This window comes from Capsicum annuum, unplaced genomic scaffold (genome assembly GCF_002878395.1).
Source record: "Capsicum annuum cultivar UCD-10X-F1 unplaced genomic scaffold, UCD10Xv1.1 ctg3848, whole genome shotgun sequence".
NCBI classification, from domain to species: domain Eukaryota; kingdom Viridiplantae; phylum Streptophyta; class Magnoliopsida; order Solanales; family Solanaceae; genus Capsicum; species Capsicum annuum.
The window spans coordinates 40,976-58,214 of record NW_025845620.1 but is presented as its reverse complement, the minus strand read 5'-3'; the positions used below and the strand labels follow the sequence as shown (position 1 = coordinate 58,214).

The window sequence follows — 17,239 nt, the reverse complement described above, 5'->3', positions numbered from 1 at the left end:
TGTCCATGTCGGTATTTCTTCAGTAAATAATACATCTTTATCAGGAAACTCATCCGAAATCTCCTATTCTGGCAGCAGGGGGTGATCAATAAGGAAATTAGCAAGTGCTTTCCCTTTACAGCCTTTGGAGGCATGCATATGATCTCATATTGGTTAAACAATATAGACTATCTAGCTAGACATCCTGAGAGAACTGGACGAGTCATCAAAAACTTCACGGGATTAGCTCGGAAAATTAGCTTGATGGTGTATGCTTCAAAATAATGCCTTTATTTCTTTATCGCATAAAGCAAAGCCAAACACATCTTGCATATAATTTAACTCAGCTCCTATCAAAGTTTGACTTAGATAGTACAATGCTTGTTCTCTCTTAGCTTCATTATCTTGATCCAAAAGTATTCCAAGTGATCGCTCTTGTGATGCAATGTAGAGTATCAATGGACTATCGGGCACAAGTGGATTCAACAAGTATCTTTTGATGCTTTTAAAAGCACTTTGACATGATTGATCCCAGTGGAAAGGGGCATTTTTCTTTATTAGATGGATGAAGGGTTGACATTATCCAGCCAAGTTAGAGATGAACCTTTGAATGAATGCCAAATTTCCTTGCAGACTGCGGAGGTCTCTCAAGTTCCTTGGCTCTAGTATTTTCTGAATGACATCAATCTTTGTGGGATCAACTTCAATTCCGCGGTGATACATAATAAAGCCAAGAAACTTTCCCAAAGTAACTCCAAAAGCGCATTTGAGTGGATTCATTTTCAAGTCAAATTTTCTTAACCTCTCAAAAGTAATACGAAGATCATCAAGATGGCCGTCCCTACACTTTGTCTTCACCACCAAGTCGTCGACGTAGAATTCCACCCTCTTATGCAACATGTCATCAAAAATGTTTTGCATTGCACGTTGGTAGGTGGAACCCACATTCTTTAGACCAAAAGGCATTACCTTGTAGCAATATATCCCTTTTGGAGTTCGAAAAGCAGTGCATTCTTCATCTATTGGGGACATTCTAATTTGGTTATACCCAGAAGACCCATGCATAAATGACATAGCTTCATGTCCAGTTATCGCATCAACTATGAGCTCTATGATTGGTATCAAAAAATCATCCTTCGGAAACGCCTTATTCAAGTCTTGAAAATTAACACACACACGTATTTGGCCATTCTTGTTTTTGACAGGTACAATATTTGAGATCCATGATGGGTATTTCACCTCTCTAATAAATCCGACTTCGATGAGTTTATTGACCTCTACTTCAATTTGTGTTACTAACTCAGGGTGAAACACTCATTGTGACTGCTTTACAGGACGTGCCCTATTTTTAATCCCCAAATGATGAATAGCTACCTTAGGACTAAGGCCAGACATTTATTTGTATGACCAGGCAAAGAAATCTTTGTACTTGACTAATAACTTGAAGTAGTCCCTCTCTTCTTGCTGTGTAAGAAGTGTACTAACAAAGGTTGGGCACGAATTCTCCAATGTACCTAAGTTTATCTCCTTGAGTTAATCTATAGTCGATTGTACTGCATCCTCTAGTTGAGGGGGTGCTTCTTGAACATTATCATCCATTTTATCATGGCACAGATTGTCCTCCACCGTTATATGATATGATGCACTGGCTTCCTCTGGATCCTCTTTTGTTTCTCCAAGATGTTGGTTGGTAAAAATAATAGTTCTTTTTCTTAACTTCAGCGGGCCATCTATGGTAATTGACAAAATAGACTTTCTTTTCATGCGCGATGGGAAAGCACTATGAATTTCCTTGTCATCAATGTCCTCAGAGAAATATTATTGTTCATTCCCCAACAATGTCTTTCTAGATGATGGCTTTTCCATGGTTCCCAAATGAAGAAAAACAGGCATTCACAGTGGTGACATGTCTTTCTACACAGTTAGAAGCTCCACTTCTATCTTTGCCTCCTAATCTATCAAATATAGAGACACGAGGTGTTTATTTTCCTATGCAATTTAACACTGAGGTCCGTTGTGGTATTTTCTTGTCCTCACCCTTTTTCCCCCTTCTACTGAGATGTGGTGAGATGAAGTCATTTCCTTCACCTTCACCTTCCTAGCTAAAATTTGAAGAGGCTCTGACAATTTAAATCCTAGCCCAAACTTAGGAGTGGCGACGTAATGTCTTTGCTTTCTCAACTTCATTTGGGATGCTGTAAGGCCATGGATTTTTTTGCCAGTGACTTCATCCTTAAGATCTCCTAGTCTTGTAGAATTTGAGAAGTCATAACCTGATTTTTCAAGTAATGTGAAAGCCTTTTGATCAAAGTTACCTTTTATCTTTTCAACTAAGGTGTCATTTCTTGAGGACTTAGGAGTAATAGGTTGGATTTGAATGACTGGTACAGTTATACTTTTCTTCAAATCTTGCAACATTTCTTAGCTCATTTCTTTTCTTGGATGGAGAACTTTTTGAGTACATGCCTCTAGCAAGGGTTGTCCCTCTCTTCGATGCTCACGTGGAATGTAGCGAAAGACTAAATGCTCATTATCTGTCTTTACTTTCATGTCTCTTTCAGATGATCAAAACTTAATGGCAATTCCTTCAGTTCTTTTCGTAGATATCTTAGCAACACCCGCTTGCACTCCTACCTATTCTTTTAAATTAACCCCAGTTGGGTTGGAGGGTGTTGGTTTCTTCACATCTAACTCACAAGAGTTCAAGTAGAATTTTGCATCTGCAATGTACGACTCTATTTTTGTGCAAGGATAAATATCTGCATCAACTTTGACTACCTCACCATCCTTCATATACTTCATGTACTGATGCAAAGTAGATACCACCACTCCATTTTCATGCAATTAGGGGCATCCAAGCAACAAGTTGTATGATGTCTTAGCATCTATGACGTGAATTAAAATGTTTGATTTTATATTGCCAATGGATAATTCTATGGAGATTTTTCCCCTGGCTCGCTGCCCTCTTTGCTTGAAGCCTTGGATTGTTATATTGCTTTTGCACAGTTCATCAATAGAGATTCTAAGCCTTTTGAGCAATGTCCTTGGCATGATATTAACCGTTGAACTATCATCGATTAGTATGCAATTGAGATATTGTTCTCGAATAGCTCCTACGACAAACAAAGGCGTGTTATTCAGTTTGGACCCTAACAACAATTCATCATCGGTGAAGAAATTCTTGTGCTATTGTTAGATGATGCTCTTGTTTGCTTTCTTTGGGTTCTTCTATGCTGGAAATTATATGTGTCGCCCTGACTTAGCTATCTTGAAGGAATATTTTTAGAAAAAATTCATGCAACGTGACAGGCCTTTGGACCTTCTGTGACAAGAAACCACTAGTCCTCTTGCTAGCATTAAACTTGACACTTTTTGATGGCTGTAGCTGATCCACATTATGCCCCATCACTTTCAGCTCAAGAAGTCGTATCCTTGGAACCGCTCGATGTCTTTTTTTCTTATGATAAACAAGAGTCCAACCGTCATCCTCATCATTTTCAAAATTATCGTCTACCTCTATTACAGCTTCAGAAGTTCTTCTTGGGGCATCAACTTCAACTGGCCTGAAGTTCCCAAATTGCAATAAAATGGTGCTTCGCATAGTCTGTGGCATGGAGCATTTTCAGCGATCGATAACACTAGCATGATTTGCATCCATGGTTTCATCCATGTGGATGATGATTTTCCCTTCACTTACTAGTGTTATGATTTTCTCCTTCAAAATGAAGCATTTCCCTGTCGGGTGGCCAATGATGTGATGAAACTTGCAGTACTTAGAATCATTAACCCTATTAATTTCCTTAGGCCTCTTGATTTTGAAAGATCAATGGATTTTTTGTACAACAACTCATCAAGGATTGTAGGTACGTCTGAACCTGGAAACGGGTAAACTTTTGCTTCCAACTCTTCCAAAGTTGGGCGATACTTTTCCTCCCTCGGTTGTTTCTTGGAGGTTTCTTCTTTCTTCACTTTTTGTTTTGTTGTGACCTTTACTGAAGTTGCTTTCATCTCCATGGATTCTTTAGTATATATCTTTGGGGTTGTACCTTTCTTGAACTCCTTTTTTTCTTTAGTAAGATCACCAAAAGGAGACACCTTCCCATGACTTGCAATGCTTAAATCCATGTCATGTGCTCGTGTAGTAAGTTCTTCAAATGTTCGTGGTTTAATTTCTTGCAGTATGTATAGAAGGCCCCAATGCATTCCTTTAGTGCATATTTCCATAACGAATATTTCAGAAAGGCGATCTTTGCAGTCCAAACTCAATGACCTCCAATGATTGATGTAATCCACCATAGGCTCATCTTTTCTTTGCTTAGTGCCAGTCAACTCTATCATACTCACAGTTCATCAAGTGCTGTAAAACTGATGGAGAAATTCCTTCTCGAGCTACTCCTAACTATCAATTGACTCATGCTCCAAGTCGATATACTAGTCGAATGCATTCACTTTTAATGAACGGACAAACTGCTTCACCAGGAGATCGCCGTTTGTTCCAGCATTGCTACAAGTTTTGACAAAGTGGGTGATGTGTTGCCTCGGGTTTCCCTTGCCATCAAATTGCTGCAAATTTGGTTGTTGATAGTTTGTTGGCATCGATAGACAGTCAATTCACATTGTGTAAGGCTTGGAGTAATACAACGAACTTTGTGGTGCTCTGCCATATTGAGGCCTGATAGAGTTAGTTATCATGTCTTGCAATTGCTGAACAGATAGAGCTCCAACTGAAGAATATTGTTTCTCTTTTTGAGATCTAGTCTTGCTAGGTGACTCGTCGATACTTTTATTTTGTAGAGTAAAGCCGGGTGGATAAGCAGGGTCATGGCTCGATTCTCCAGGGGTGAAGGACTCCAACTTATTCATCATTTGAGTGATTTGAAGATCTTTATCCTCAATAGATTTCTTTAAAAGTTTAATGATTTGTTCCATTATTGTGAACTTTTCATCCATATCAGTTGCGTCAACCATTATGGCGTTGACCTTTGATGAAATTGGAGAATCAGTCGAATCTTCAGATCCACTAAAATTGATGCCAGTCTGAGAGAGTTCATCACATAGCAAGGATGTGAAGTTGCCCCCAGGAGTTGCAATTCCAGGTACCATAAGAGATTTGCTCTTTTTTGCCTTCTTCAAAGAAGTGAAGTATTCAGATTCGTCCCAACCACTAGTCTTCAATTTGCGCCAAGTGAGTGGATCAACCTGGCTGAGCTCATCAGATGTGACAGTAGCAAAGTTCTTGCGTGAGACAACTTTAGTATTTTCGAAGTCCATAAGAGTGGTTGAATTTGATTTTGCAGGAAGAAGAGATGGAGAGTAGAACCGATCCCACTGGACGTGCCAAAATTTGTTCGCAATAAATTTTCATTGTGCAAAAAATTAACTGCAAGCAAAAATAAAAATAAACAAAAAAATTAATTTTATTTAAAGTAATTTTGCGGGTACAATTTTGTTATTCTCTTGATTCTTCTCTCCTAAGTTTTTTTTTTTTTCCTGAAGATCCAAACAAATTTTTTGGAGGCTCCGAATGATTTGAGCCTCCCAGAAATTTGTTTGGATCTTCAGGAATTGTTTGACAGCACTTCATCTTATTGAGTTAACCTCCGGGCAGAACTCCGTTAGTCGATTTGTTGTAGAACTGTGAAGTTAATGCAGAAGCTTCCTCCAATGCTTTCAGAATGACCCCAGCAAATTGTGTAACCCTCCTATTTATAGTTGTAGGAGGTAGGCAGTCCAAGTGTAAATAACCTCTTTTGCCTCATTCTGATTGGTCCATTCAATTTTCAAGCTTATCATAAATGTTATATGACAAGGTTGCTTGTGATTGGACAAAAACATGTCATTTAGGGCACTTGGCGATGTTTTATTGGCTCTTGAACTTGACTTGGATTGCCACATCATTTTATAAGTGTGGTCTGGCGTCATTGGTCTTTAATTTGACTGGGATGCCACATCATTTGACAGGTGGCATAAATTTTGGCCTCTAGGTGAGATGGACCTTGAAGTCCTTGATGAGGAATAAAATGGGATTATTATTTTTATAGCCCAAAATGATTTTAGACCCAATAAAATATGGGTCAAATCCAATTTTAATATGAATTTGACCCAATAAATTTTACGTGTCTACAGTATTGTCTTAAAAATCTATTGAACGAGTCCAAACAACTAATTTAAAACTCAGTTACTTTGATGGACTATAATTTAAAATTCATAAGTTTCAAATCCCAACTCCACCAATTCGCCTTGCCTTTCTGACTCATTATTAAGGTATTTTCAACCTGCTTGAAGAGTCGGTAATCAAGATTAAGAAACATATTGAAGAAATTATGGGATAAGACAATATCTTGAGGTGAAGTACAGATATCAAGTGTTATGGGGACTTCATTTCAATTCCTGTCTAATATTAGTATTTTTGTGATATCTTATGTATGCCTTCATTACCATGAGATCTGATGTAGAACCAGATTCTTGTAAAGTGTTGCAGCTGTAATCTTCTCTCGCAGCAAAGCATGAAACTAGCAAGTTCTAATGCCTAACTTGGGGCAAAGATGGACACCTTAACTTGGTCTCAACTATCAAATAAACACTCCAACTTAAAATAGAATCATCTAAACACCTTTCAAAATTTATGTGTCACGTCAGCATCGAGTGTCGACAAGACACATTATGAATGCGTTGAGGTGTCTAGATGTGCATTCTCAAAGTTGGAGTATCTGGTTTCCAGATGATACAAGATCAATGGGATCCACTCCTTTGGGATCGATGCTTCAAGGATTACATCTACGAATCCAAGACTTGGTTTTTTTAGGAAGTCAACTACATGAATGAAGGATAGCTTGGAAATAAGCTATATTTGGTGATATTCTCCATGAAAGGAATTAGCAACACCGAATTTGGATGATAGCTTGGGATTCGAGAGAGTATGGAAGTCCATTCCATTATTTTGGGCTTTGGGTCACTTTTGGGCCCAATAGCTTTTAGGGTCACTTTTGGGCCCATTGTGTAATAAATAGCCCATGGCTATAAATAGCTATTTTTCTTTCATTTTTAGTTAGTTGTTAATTAGTTTCAAGAATCAAAGAAATGAAAGGAGGAATTAAGAGATGAAAGCAATGGTTTTGGACCTGATTTAGTTGAGTTTTGAAGTTGATAAGGTGTTCAAGAGAGTTGGAGATGCGTTGGATATGTGTTAGGGATACTGAGGATTAAGTTAAATAAGTTGTCTATCTACGTATTATGCTTATAATAATGATAGTCAGTAAAAGCAAGTAGAGGGGTATTTGGAAAATGACAACTTGGGGATGAAGGAAGAAAGAACATCTCATGATATTATTATATCCCACCTTCTATATGGATAGTACTTTCGTTATTTTAGTACAAATAGTGAAATAAGATAATCTGGGGATTAGCTAATACCTTAAACCAAACATGACAAAAATTAAATCTCAAATTTTATTCTGAAATTATTATTCTTTATCCTACATATCAAAGACCCCATCTGACCAAATAGGGATCCCACTTAACCCCATCTGAACACCTTTACAGCTGTATCGGATTTTAAGCAAAAGTTTCTCAATTCTAATTACAGAAAAAGGAAGTGGAAATCTATAGAGGTGAGGTTCCTATTTGGTCTAAGCTCTAAAGGTGGTGAGAAAACTAGAAAACTACATAGGGGTAACTTATGTCTTTTCCCTTTAATCGACGGCCATAATTTGTAAAAGGCATAATACATAAACATGCCTTTTTAACTTAAACTACATAGGCACTTAAACTTGTATAAAGTTGAACAAGTAAGCGCACACGTCCTATGTGGTGTAATACACGTAGGACGCCATGTAGGACAATAATTGGCCACGTAGAATGTCATATAGGACATATGTGTCTACTTGTTCAACTTTATATATGTTTGAGTGTCTACTTATGCACACCCAAAGTTGGAGGTCATAGATGTAATCTGAGGCCATGTGAAAGGGTATATTTATGTATTGTGCAATTATCTGGTCTATAAATAATGACATAATACATTAACAGGCCTTTTAACTTGACCTCAAATTATATCTTATAACCTCCAACTTTGGGTATGCACAAGTAGGCCCTTAAACTTGAATAAAGTTGAACAAGTAGACATATACGTCCTACGTGGCATAATACACCTAGGATGCCATGTAAGACAAGAATTGGCCATGTAGGATGTCACATAGGACATATATGTCTACTTGCTCAACTTTATACAAGCTTAAGGCCTACTTGTGCACACATAAAGTTGGAGGTCATAGATATAATTTGAGGTCAAGTTAAAGGGCACGTTTATGTATTATGTCATAAACAATTAATGGCAAATCACGTGGAATGTATAGATCATACATGACAAAGGGTGTGAGATTTATCATGTAGGACGTATGTGTCTACTTGTTCACCTTTAAGGAAAGGTCTAAAGTTTCAATCTTGAAAATGAGAAAAACACAGGTAGGGAATGTTTCTCCATTATTGGACGCGAATCAAAATTAGTCGAATCTCAAAATAATTGAAAATAAAAAGGAAAGAAAACAAGGAGGTATACTTGAGTCAATCTAACAATCAAAGAAGCAAACCAAAGTAATCAACTTACCTTGGTCAGATCATCTTATCACCTCCACAACTTTATTATGATGGAATATTGTCAATGTGTATTTGGTTCTTCTTTCTATTAATGTTGATGTTCCTGTTTAGCCATTTACATCAAACAAGAATAAGGGATAAGACATAGTCCATAAAGTATTAATATGTAAATAACTTTTAAGCAGCTACAGAAGGTAACTTATGTCTTTTTCCTTTAATAAATGGACATAATTTGTGAAATCTGTGTTCTTGATATTGTATGTATGTGTTGTTTTTCATTACCATGAGATCTGATGTATTATCATATTCTTGTAAAGTGTTGCAGCTGTAATCTTTTGTTACAGCAAAATATGAAGCTAGCAAGTTCCAATGCCTAACTTGGAATTGTCGTGCATAGATAGTCACCTTAACTCGGTCTCAACTGTCAAATAAATACTCCAACTTATAATAGAATCAGCTAAACACCTTCCAAAATTTATGTGTTACGCCTGCGTTGGGTGTCGACAAGACACAATATGGTGAGTTGAGGTATCTAGATGTGCATTCTCAAAATTGGAGCATTTAGTTGCCAGTTGAGGATCAAGTTAAATAATTTGTCTATCTGTGTATTATGCTTATAATAATGATAGTCAGTAAAAGCAAGTAGAGGGGTATTTGGAAAACGACAACTTGGGGATGATGGAAGAAGGAACATCTCATGATATTATTATATCCCACCTTCTATATGGATAGTAATTTTGCCATTTTAGTACAATAGTGAAATAAGATAAATTGGGGATTAGCTAATACCTCAAACCAAACATGGAAAAAAAATTAAATCTCAAATTTTATTCTGAAATTGTTATCCTTTATCCCACACATCAAAGGACCCCATCTGACCAAATAGGAGTCCCACTATTCAGAATTATTACTATTAGGGGTCATTTGGTTGGAATGTAGTTATGCTGGAATTAGTTATAATGGGATAAGTTATACTGGGATTATTTTTTTATTGAGTGTTTGGTTTGTTGTATTCAAAGCAATATGCATGGTATAATTTCTAAGAATAAATTAATTAATTACCAAAATACCATCCATCTTATTTAACTTTTTTTTATATATTTCTTTTCAAGCTTTAAATATTTATTCTTAAAAATAAAACTTCCATCTTATTTAGCTTAAATTTTTTTTTCGTGTGCATTTTCATGATTATATCGTGTGTATTTTAAAAATAAAACTTTTATCTTATTTAGCTTTAATTTTTTTGCATGTACCTTTCCATGATTATGCTGTGTGTGTTTAAATTTTTTTTTTACTACATCTTATTTAGTTTGAAATAAAAACTTCCAACTTAAGTTTGTTAAAGTAAAAGAAGATTTGTTGTTTATATATGTCACTTCATTTAAACACATATCACTCATATAATACAGAATATCAAAATTCATTTAATTAATATATACAATATGAATTTTCAAGTGATTAAAAAACTATTTAATTTAAAATATATAATTGAACAATGGAGTCGATTGTGAACATGGATCACTCATATAATATAGTGATCAACATTTCAATTCAAATGCTTAACAGTGTCTTATAACTACGACAAGGCCTGTGCTACTTAATTAAATTTGTATTTGGCTGAAAAATTAGTTATAAAAGGCTAATGTGGATTTGTGGGTTTGGGGGTAATTTAGGTTATCGGTAAATATTACTCAATTGAAGATAAGTTAATTAAAACTCTAATAATTTTAACATTTATAAAAATATTGAGGATTAATTCATTACAAATTTCATCTTAAAACAAACAAAATTTAATATTCATTACATTTTATGCATTTATGAAAAAATTTTAGTTTATTATTCATCAAATGTTTAACATAAAATGTGAAAAATATTAATATTCATAAAATATTCTTATATTTATTTAACATGTCTACCTATGTTATATAATTTGTTAGCCATCCAGATGGCCAAATTATAATGTTTATCATTTGTATAAATATAAAATTACTACCTTACTATTTGGTTTACGTCTATGGTTATGTCAGTATAATTTATGGATCGCCTAAAGTGGTTGAGTTAGATTGATTAATTAATTGTGCATATACGTACGTACATAAAGTGGCCCGTGCATGAATATAGGTAGGGCTAATTTTGTCCTTTTATAAATTTATCCCAAGGATAAATTATGGTGGGATTGTTATCCCACCAATTGTATGGATAACTTATCCCGATACTATTTATTAGTCCCGAAATAAGTTATCCCAAATATTTCCAACCAAACATGCATTAAAAAAATTTATCTCGGGATTATTATTTTATCCTGAAATTATTTGCTTTAGCACCTCACACCAAACGATCCCTTAGTGGGCTTATCTCAACACCTTTACAGTTGTAGTGGATTTCAAACTAATTGTTCTACATTATAACAAAAGGTGTATGTCTGATTAGATGAGGTTCTTATTTGGTCTGAGCTGCAAAGGTTTTAAGCAAAGCAGACAAAAAATTGAGGGGTAAATGACTTTTACGTGTAACTTGTATCTTTTTTCTTTAATCAATACACACAATTTCTGAAATCTAGTCTATAAATAATCATGTGAGATGCACGTGTCCTACATGACAAAGCGCGTGAGATTTATCGTGAAGGACGTGTGTGTCTAATTGTCCACCTTTAACGAAAGATCTAAGGTTTTAGTCTAGAAAACGAAAAAACCACATGTAGATTGGACGCGAATATGAATTTGTCAAGCCTCAAAATAACTGAAAATAAAAGGGAAAGGAAGCAATGAGGTACACCTGAGTCAATTTAACAATCAAAAAAGCAAATCAAAGGGGAAGAATCTAATTTAGTCAAGCCTCATAAGCAAGTGCGAAATAAAAAGAAAGGAAACAAATCAAAAAAGCAAACCAAAGTAATCAATCCATCTTCTCACCTCCACAACTTTATTATCATTTTTTTTCCATCACTAACTTTGTGAGTGTGTTTGATTCTTCTTTCTATTATTGAAGTTCCTCTTTAACCATTTACTTCAACTTCTCACTGAATCCCATTTTTTCCTATTTCACTCAGCTTAATCCTGGCTGGTTTTGCTGAACTTTCTTTTATTTTAAAATTAATTCTTGCACCAAATTATGAAAACATGATTAGAATTTTGTCTCTTAATATTTTAATTATAAGTCTATAAATAGATGCATTAACAAAGTAGTACAATCAAATTTCTCTATAACGTCATAGTTTGTCTGAGTAATTTTGGACTACTACAGCTAAATTATGTTACGGAGAACATATAATATACCCGATGTTGTCTGGCTATATCTGCAGTAAATTGTATCCTACTATATGCTTTGTGCTTCTTTCTTTAGTTTCTTGTGTTCTTTTTTCTATTTCTCTTCTGATGAAATTTTACGTACTTTTTATACATGATCAGATCTTGACAACTTTAAAGGAAAAACTAGTTTGGTTTGACTAGTGAAAACAAACTCCATACATGGAAAGAGGGAAAGAATGAGCAGGGATTCAGATTGGATAAGACGTTTTTTTATAGTTGGGTTTGATGTACAAAATAGTGCTTATAACAATTTAGCACTTGGACCTAAATCAACCCTAAAATAGTGCCCAAGGGGTTACCTTCCGCTTGGAGAAATTAACTGCAAATTAAACAAGTTAATTAATTTCTACACTACAGGAGATTGAAGTCTAATTGCTGAATGCCACATTATCTAAAACCACTTGAAATACCACTTGAATGTGTAGAGTAACTTTGTACATGTTAAAATTAGAGTGCTTTTTCTGTTACTAAACAAAGAAAAGTGACTTTCTCGAACAATTTCTATCAATTGAGTGACCTTCTAAGAAATTTAGCTCTTGCTTTTTGATAAAATAGTAAGTACAGGATAAACTTTTAGTTTATGAAATAGACTATTTTGAAGAAGGCTCTCTATACTAACGTTAGTTGCCTGTTAAATTAAAGTAAAATTTGTCACGATGAATATGTGGCACTGAGAATTTTGATACACTTTTGGTCTCATAGCAGGTGTCATCTTCTGTGCTTCGTGAGGACATTGTCAATCTTCGTTATTTCTTCATAGAGAGGTTAAAGATTGAAGAGGATCAAACTGTTCTTGAAAAATTGAAATTGGAGCTGACAAATTTATCGGCATGTTTACAACTTTGTTATTACATTTCGGATGGTTCTAATGCCGAAATGTCTTGTATATCATATGAGGTTCATGGTCTGGTTCAGTCACTTTTTCATCAGAGTGGAGATGATATACTGGTTAAATTAAAGGATAATGTCGGTCCTCGCCTCCTTAAGAATATCAAAAGTTTTGTCATCTCGGATCATCAATCTGAATCAAGTGCCACCATGACTGAGGGTTAGTTGGTTGAACTTTTGGATGCGCTCCTTGTGAATCTCCATTATCTACCCAAGGTTCGTGCTGAGTTGATTTTGCTATCAATGACTCAATATGAGCTTCTTCAGAATGTATTTGGCAACTTAAGGGATTTCCATGGGCTGAAAGTAAATGGTTTCATTGAGCGTAAGACAATTTAATATGTCTTATCTCAGTTTCAACCTATGGCTGAAAGAGTAGGACACTTCTGTATTAGCCTTTTAGCATATTTACTGGAGGATATGAAATAAACCAAGCAGAGAAAGCGGATCATTGAAGTCTCTCACATCAATTCCATGCTAGTCCATCTACTTTTGAAGATAATTCCGATTTTACTGGAGGTTATGTACATTTGTTCTACAAATTTGAAAGCTTCAAAGTCAGCATAAGTTGGATGCTTCATTAAGAAGCTCCTAGAAGTATCTCCAGACATTCTTAAAGAATATCTGACTCATCTACAACAGCACATGATTAATGCTATTATTCCTAGCACCTCATCTCGAAACATTCATGTCATGATAGAGTTCCTATTGATTATTCTTACTGATGTGCCCAAGGACGTTATTCATCATGGAAAATTATTTGTTCTCTTGGAACTTATTGGAGCACTTACCAAGGAGGCATCCGTTTTTGTTCGCCACTTAGAAGAAAATATCAAAGAAACACGCGGTGCAAGTCTAAACTTATTGGAAAATATTGAACTCCTAAGAAAAGATCTCAAGAATGTTTTCTTGAAAGCCCTAGCAGACTCATCTCAGCTCAGCTTCTCCGTGAGTGATGGACCGATCTTCATGACTCTTCAACTCAAAAAATTAAATGACTTGCTCAATTCTAATGCTTATTTAGTTGATTTGATAAAATAAGGTAAAAGAAGACCTAGAACACATAAGATCATTCTTCGGGAAAGTGGTACAGAAATTGCATAGAGATCTTTGGACTCGTGTTCTAGATGTGGCATATGATTCGGAAAATGCAAGTAACTCAATTCTTACCAGATATCATGGTATCTTTCAGCTTATCTTCCTACTTCTTGATACCATAGAAAAGATCAAGCTATTCAAAAAAGAGGTACAAGAGAAGATCTCCAAGAAGATGAGTATCGCTTTCGCTAACTCTCCCAAAAAGCTGGTAAAATAATTATAGGTTTTGAGGATGAGATTGAGTGGATAATTAGGAAGCTCACCAGTGGACCAACAAAGATAGATGTTATTTCCATAGTTGGTATGCCAGGGATTGGAAAAACTACTTTGGCTTACAGAGTATATAATGATATGTCTATTGTTGGTCATTTTGACGTTTGTGCTTGGTACACATTCGACTAGAAACATAATGAGAAAAATTTGTTGCAGAAAATTTTCAATTAAATTATTGGTGTGAAAGAAATATTCAATGAGGATAACATAGACGACAATGTTGCTTATAATCTATGGAAGCAACTGTTAGGAAAAAGGTACTTAATTGTATTGGATGACTTGAGGGATACTTCCTCATGGGATGAGTTAACAAGGCCTTTTCCATCTGATTTTCAAAAAAGAAGTAGAGTTATTTTAACAAGTCGAAGAAAGGAAGTGGCTTTGCATGGAAAATGCCATAGTGTTCCTTTTGATCTTCGATTGCTAAGACCGGAAAAAAGTTGGGAGTTGTTACAGAAAAGGGTGTTCGGAGAAGAACACTGCCCTGATGAACTAAAGGATGTTGGAGGAAAAATATCCCAAAAGTGTGATGGGCTTCTTTTGGTACTTGATTTGATAGATGGAGTCATTTCACGAATGGAAAATAAAGAGGCTTTGTGGCTTGAAGTTCTCAATAATTTGAGTTCCTTTATTTTTATGGATGAAGAGGAAGTGATGAAGTTTATACAATTAAGTTATGATCATTTATCAGATCACCTAAAGCCGTGCTTTTTGTACCTTTCAAGTTATCCAAAGGACGAAGATATTGACATCTCTTTGTTAAAATAATTATGGAGTGATGAAGGACTTGTGGAACCAAGTGATTTAAAAAGTGTGGAAAAAGTATTGGAGATTTATGTAGATTGCTAGTAGCTTGGTAATAGTGAGAGGGGGTAGGGAACAAAGTTGCCAAATTCATAATCTTGTGCATGATTTTTGTTCGATAAAAGCTAGAAAGGAAAAGTTATCTGTCTTGACAAGTTTAATTGTTCTCTCTTCCTCATCTTCTTCAGATCTGATGCTTCATAGACAGACCATTCTTTTTGATGAAGACCTTCATTTGACTGATAATTGTTTCTTTTACAATCCAAAAAGGGAAATCCTTATTACTAAATACCTCTCTCTTTGGAATGTAACTACCTTACCTATAACTATCACCTTAGACACTAAAGGATTCTTAAAAGGTTGGATCTGAGGAGAGTAAGATTGATAGAAAAGGGAACTTTGACAGATACTTTGCTGAATGAAATAGGCATGGTTGTTCATTTGAGGTGCTTAATCATTCCGAAGGCAAAACATCTCCCTCCATCATTTTCAAACCTCTATAATCTAGAAACTCTGGAGGTGAGTAATTGGGTACCAGACATAGCATTATCCCCTACTATCTGAAGTCTTGCAAAGCTATGACATGTGAACATTGACAATTGTTCTATATTTGATTTGGATATTAACAAACCAACAAAGTTAGATAATCTAACTACATTGAAGTTTCTCAATGTTTCCTGTTGGGTAGACTCAAAGAATATTTTGAAAAGGTTTCCCAATCTTCAAATCCTTGAATTCCTCATGGATTGTGAAGCAGCATATCAGTTTCATTTTTCAAGATTGGATGTCCTTAGTGAACTTGAGAAAGTCTCTGCATAATTTTGGTGCCCATGGTGTACACATGTACATCAGTGAAGTTTGCTTTTCACTTCCCCTAGAGCTTGAAATAAGTGGTATTCGATAGGTTCGATCTGACATTAGATGAATTGTCAAGAATTGGGACATCACTACGCAACCATCAAAAGCTGGAACTAGTAGGCACAAGAATCCATGGTGGAAAAAGATGGAACATGGAATGAGTCACCTTCAAGAATCTTAAATTGCCGAGATTGTATAGTGTCTTTTCTGAATGGTAGGTTATTACAAATGAATTCTTTCCCGTGCTTGAGGAATTAGAAATAAAATATTGTAATAAGATTACAGAGATCCCAGAAATTTTTGGGGATATTGCTTCATTAAAGTTAATCTCCATGTGGGAAAATGTCACTACCCGAACTAAGGGCATCCCAAACCATGAAGGCCCGAGAGCCCTTCTTTAACTGGCAATCATAAACACAATTCATACACTATAAGAAAATGCGGAAAAACATAACAAATAGAATCATGGTCAACTTTTATTCCAAACTACACAATACTGAAATAAGTTCATAAAGATAAAAAACATCTAACACTAGTCTGCGATATCTCTAACCATACTGAAATCAACATCTGTCTGAAAACAGGTACAAGGCCCCCAGTTGGACCATGAGCTAAAATAAATGACAAGTTTCATGACCAGGCTTTCTGAAATAAGAGAGGCTCACCAACTGCAAACTTCTGACAAATCAATCTACTGTTTAGTGGGACCCCTGGACTGAGCCTCAGATCCAGAAATATAGGGGGTCCATACAATTGTACTAGTATGTAGAGCAACCCAAAAAATACTACTTATATATATAGACTAATAAAGCATTTCATAAAAGACATGTCATCATAAAACATTTGAAAATTCATAGGCATAATCAATAGACTTTAAAACGTTTTTGTAGATCTCAACGCAATATCTTTGTCTTACTTCTAAGCTAGGTGATACACCCTATAATTCTACAACTCCACGGGCTATATGGAGTCCTTCCTTGACTCAGCAGTCAAGCCCCCAACCCAAGTTTGCTGCAAGGGTTGGAGTTTCTGATTCTGATATGCCACAACGCACTAGGCCAGCATATGGATTTACTAAGAATCAACAATAAGAAACTAAGAATCAACAACAAGAAACTAAGAATCCAAGAGTCAATCCCTAATTTTTGGTATTGTATGAAAATTGGTAATGTGGTGGTCTAGGATTGGTTGCGATTTTTGAAAGGTTCTTATTTTTTCAACTTTGAAATTTTGGTTCAATTTTTAATTTTTGAAAAAGTGTATTTTGGCCTTGGGGAAGAAAAACATCAAGATTGGAGCCCTTTTGTCACATTAAAAAAGGTTTGACTTGTCTTGCACCTTTTGGGTAAGACACCTTTTTAAAGGGTTGGTGGCCCTTTCTTCTTTTGGACACCTAGAAAAGTGTTCTTTCTCTCTTTTGGTATCAAGTCCTTTGT

At 35.4% G+C, this 17,239-nt stretch overlaps 1 pseudogene; it reads left to right on the top strand.

The window, feature by feature from the left end:
* Window positions 1-11,154: 11,154 nt before the first annotated feature.
* Window positions 11,155-15,764, top strand: LOC124891604 (annotated as a pseudogene).
* The last annotated feature ends 1,475 nt before the right edge of the window (window positions 15,765-17,239 follow it).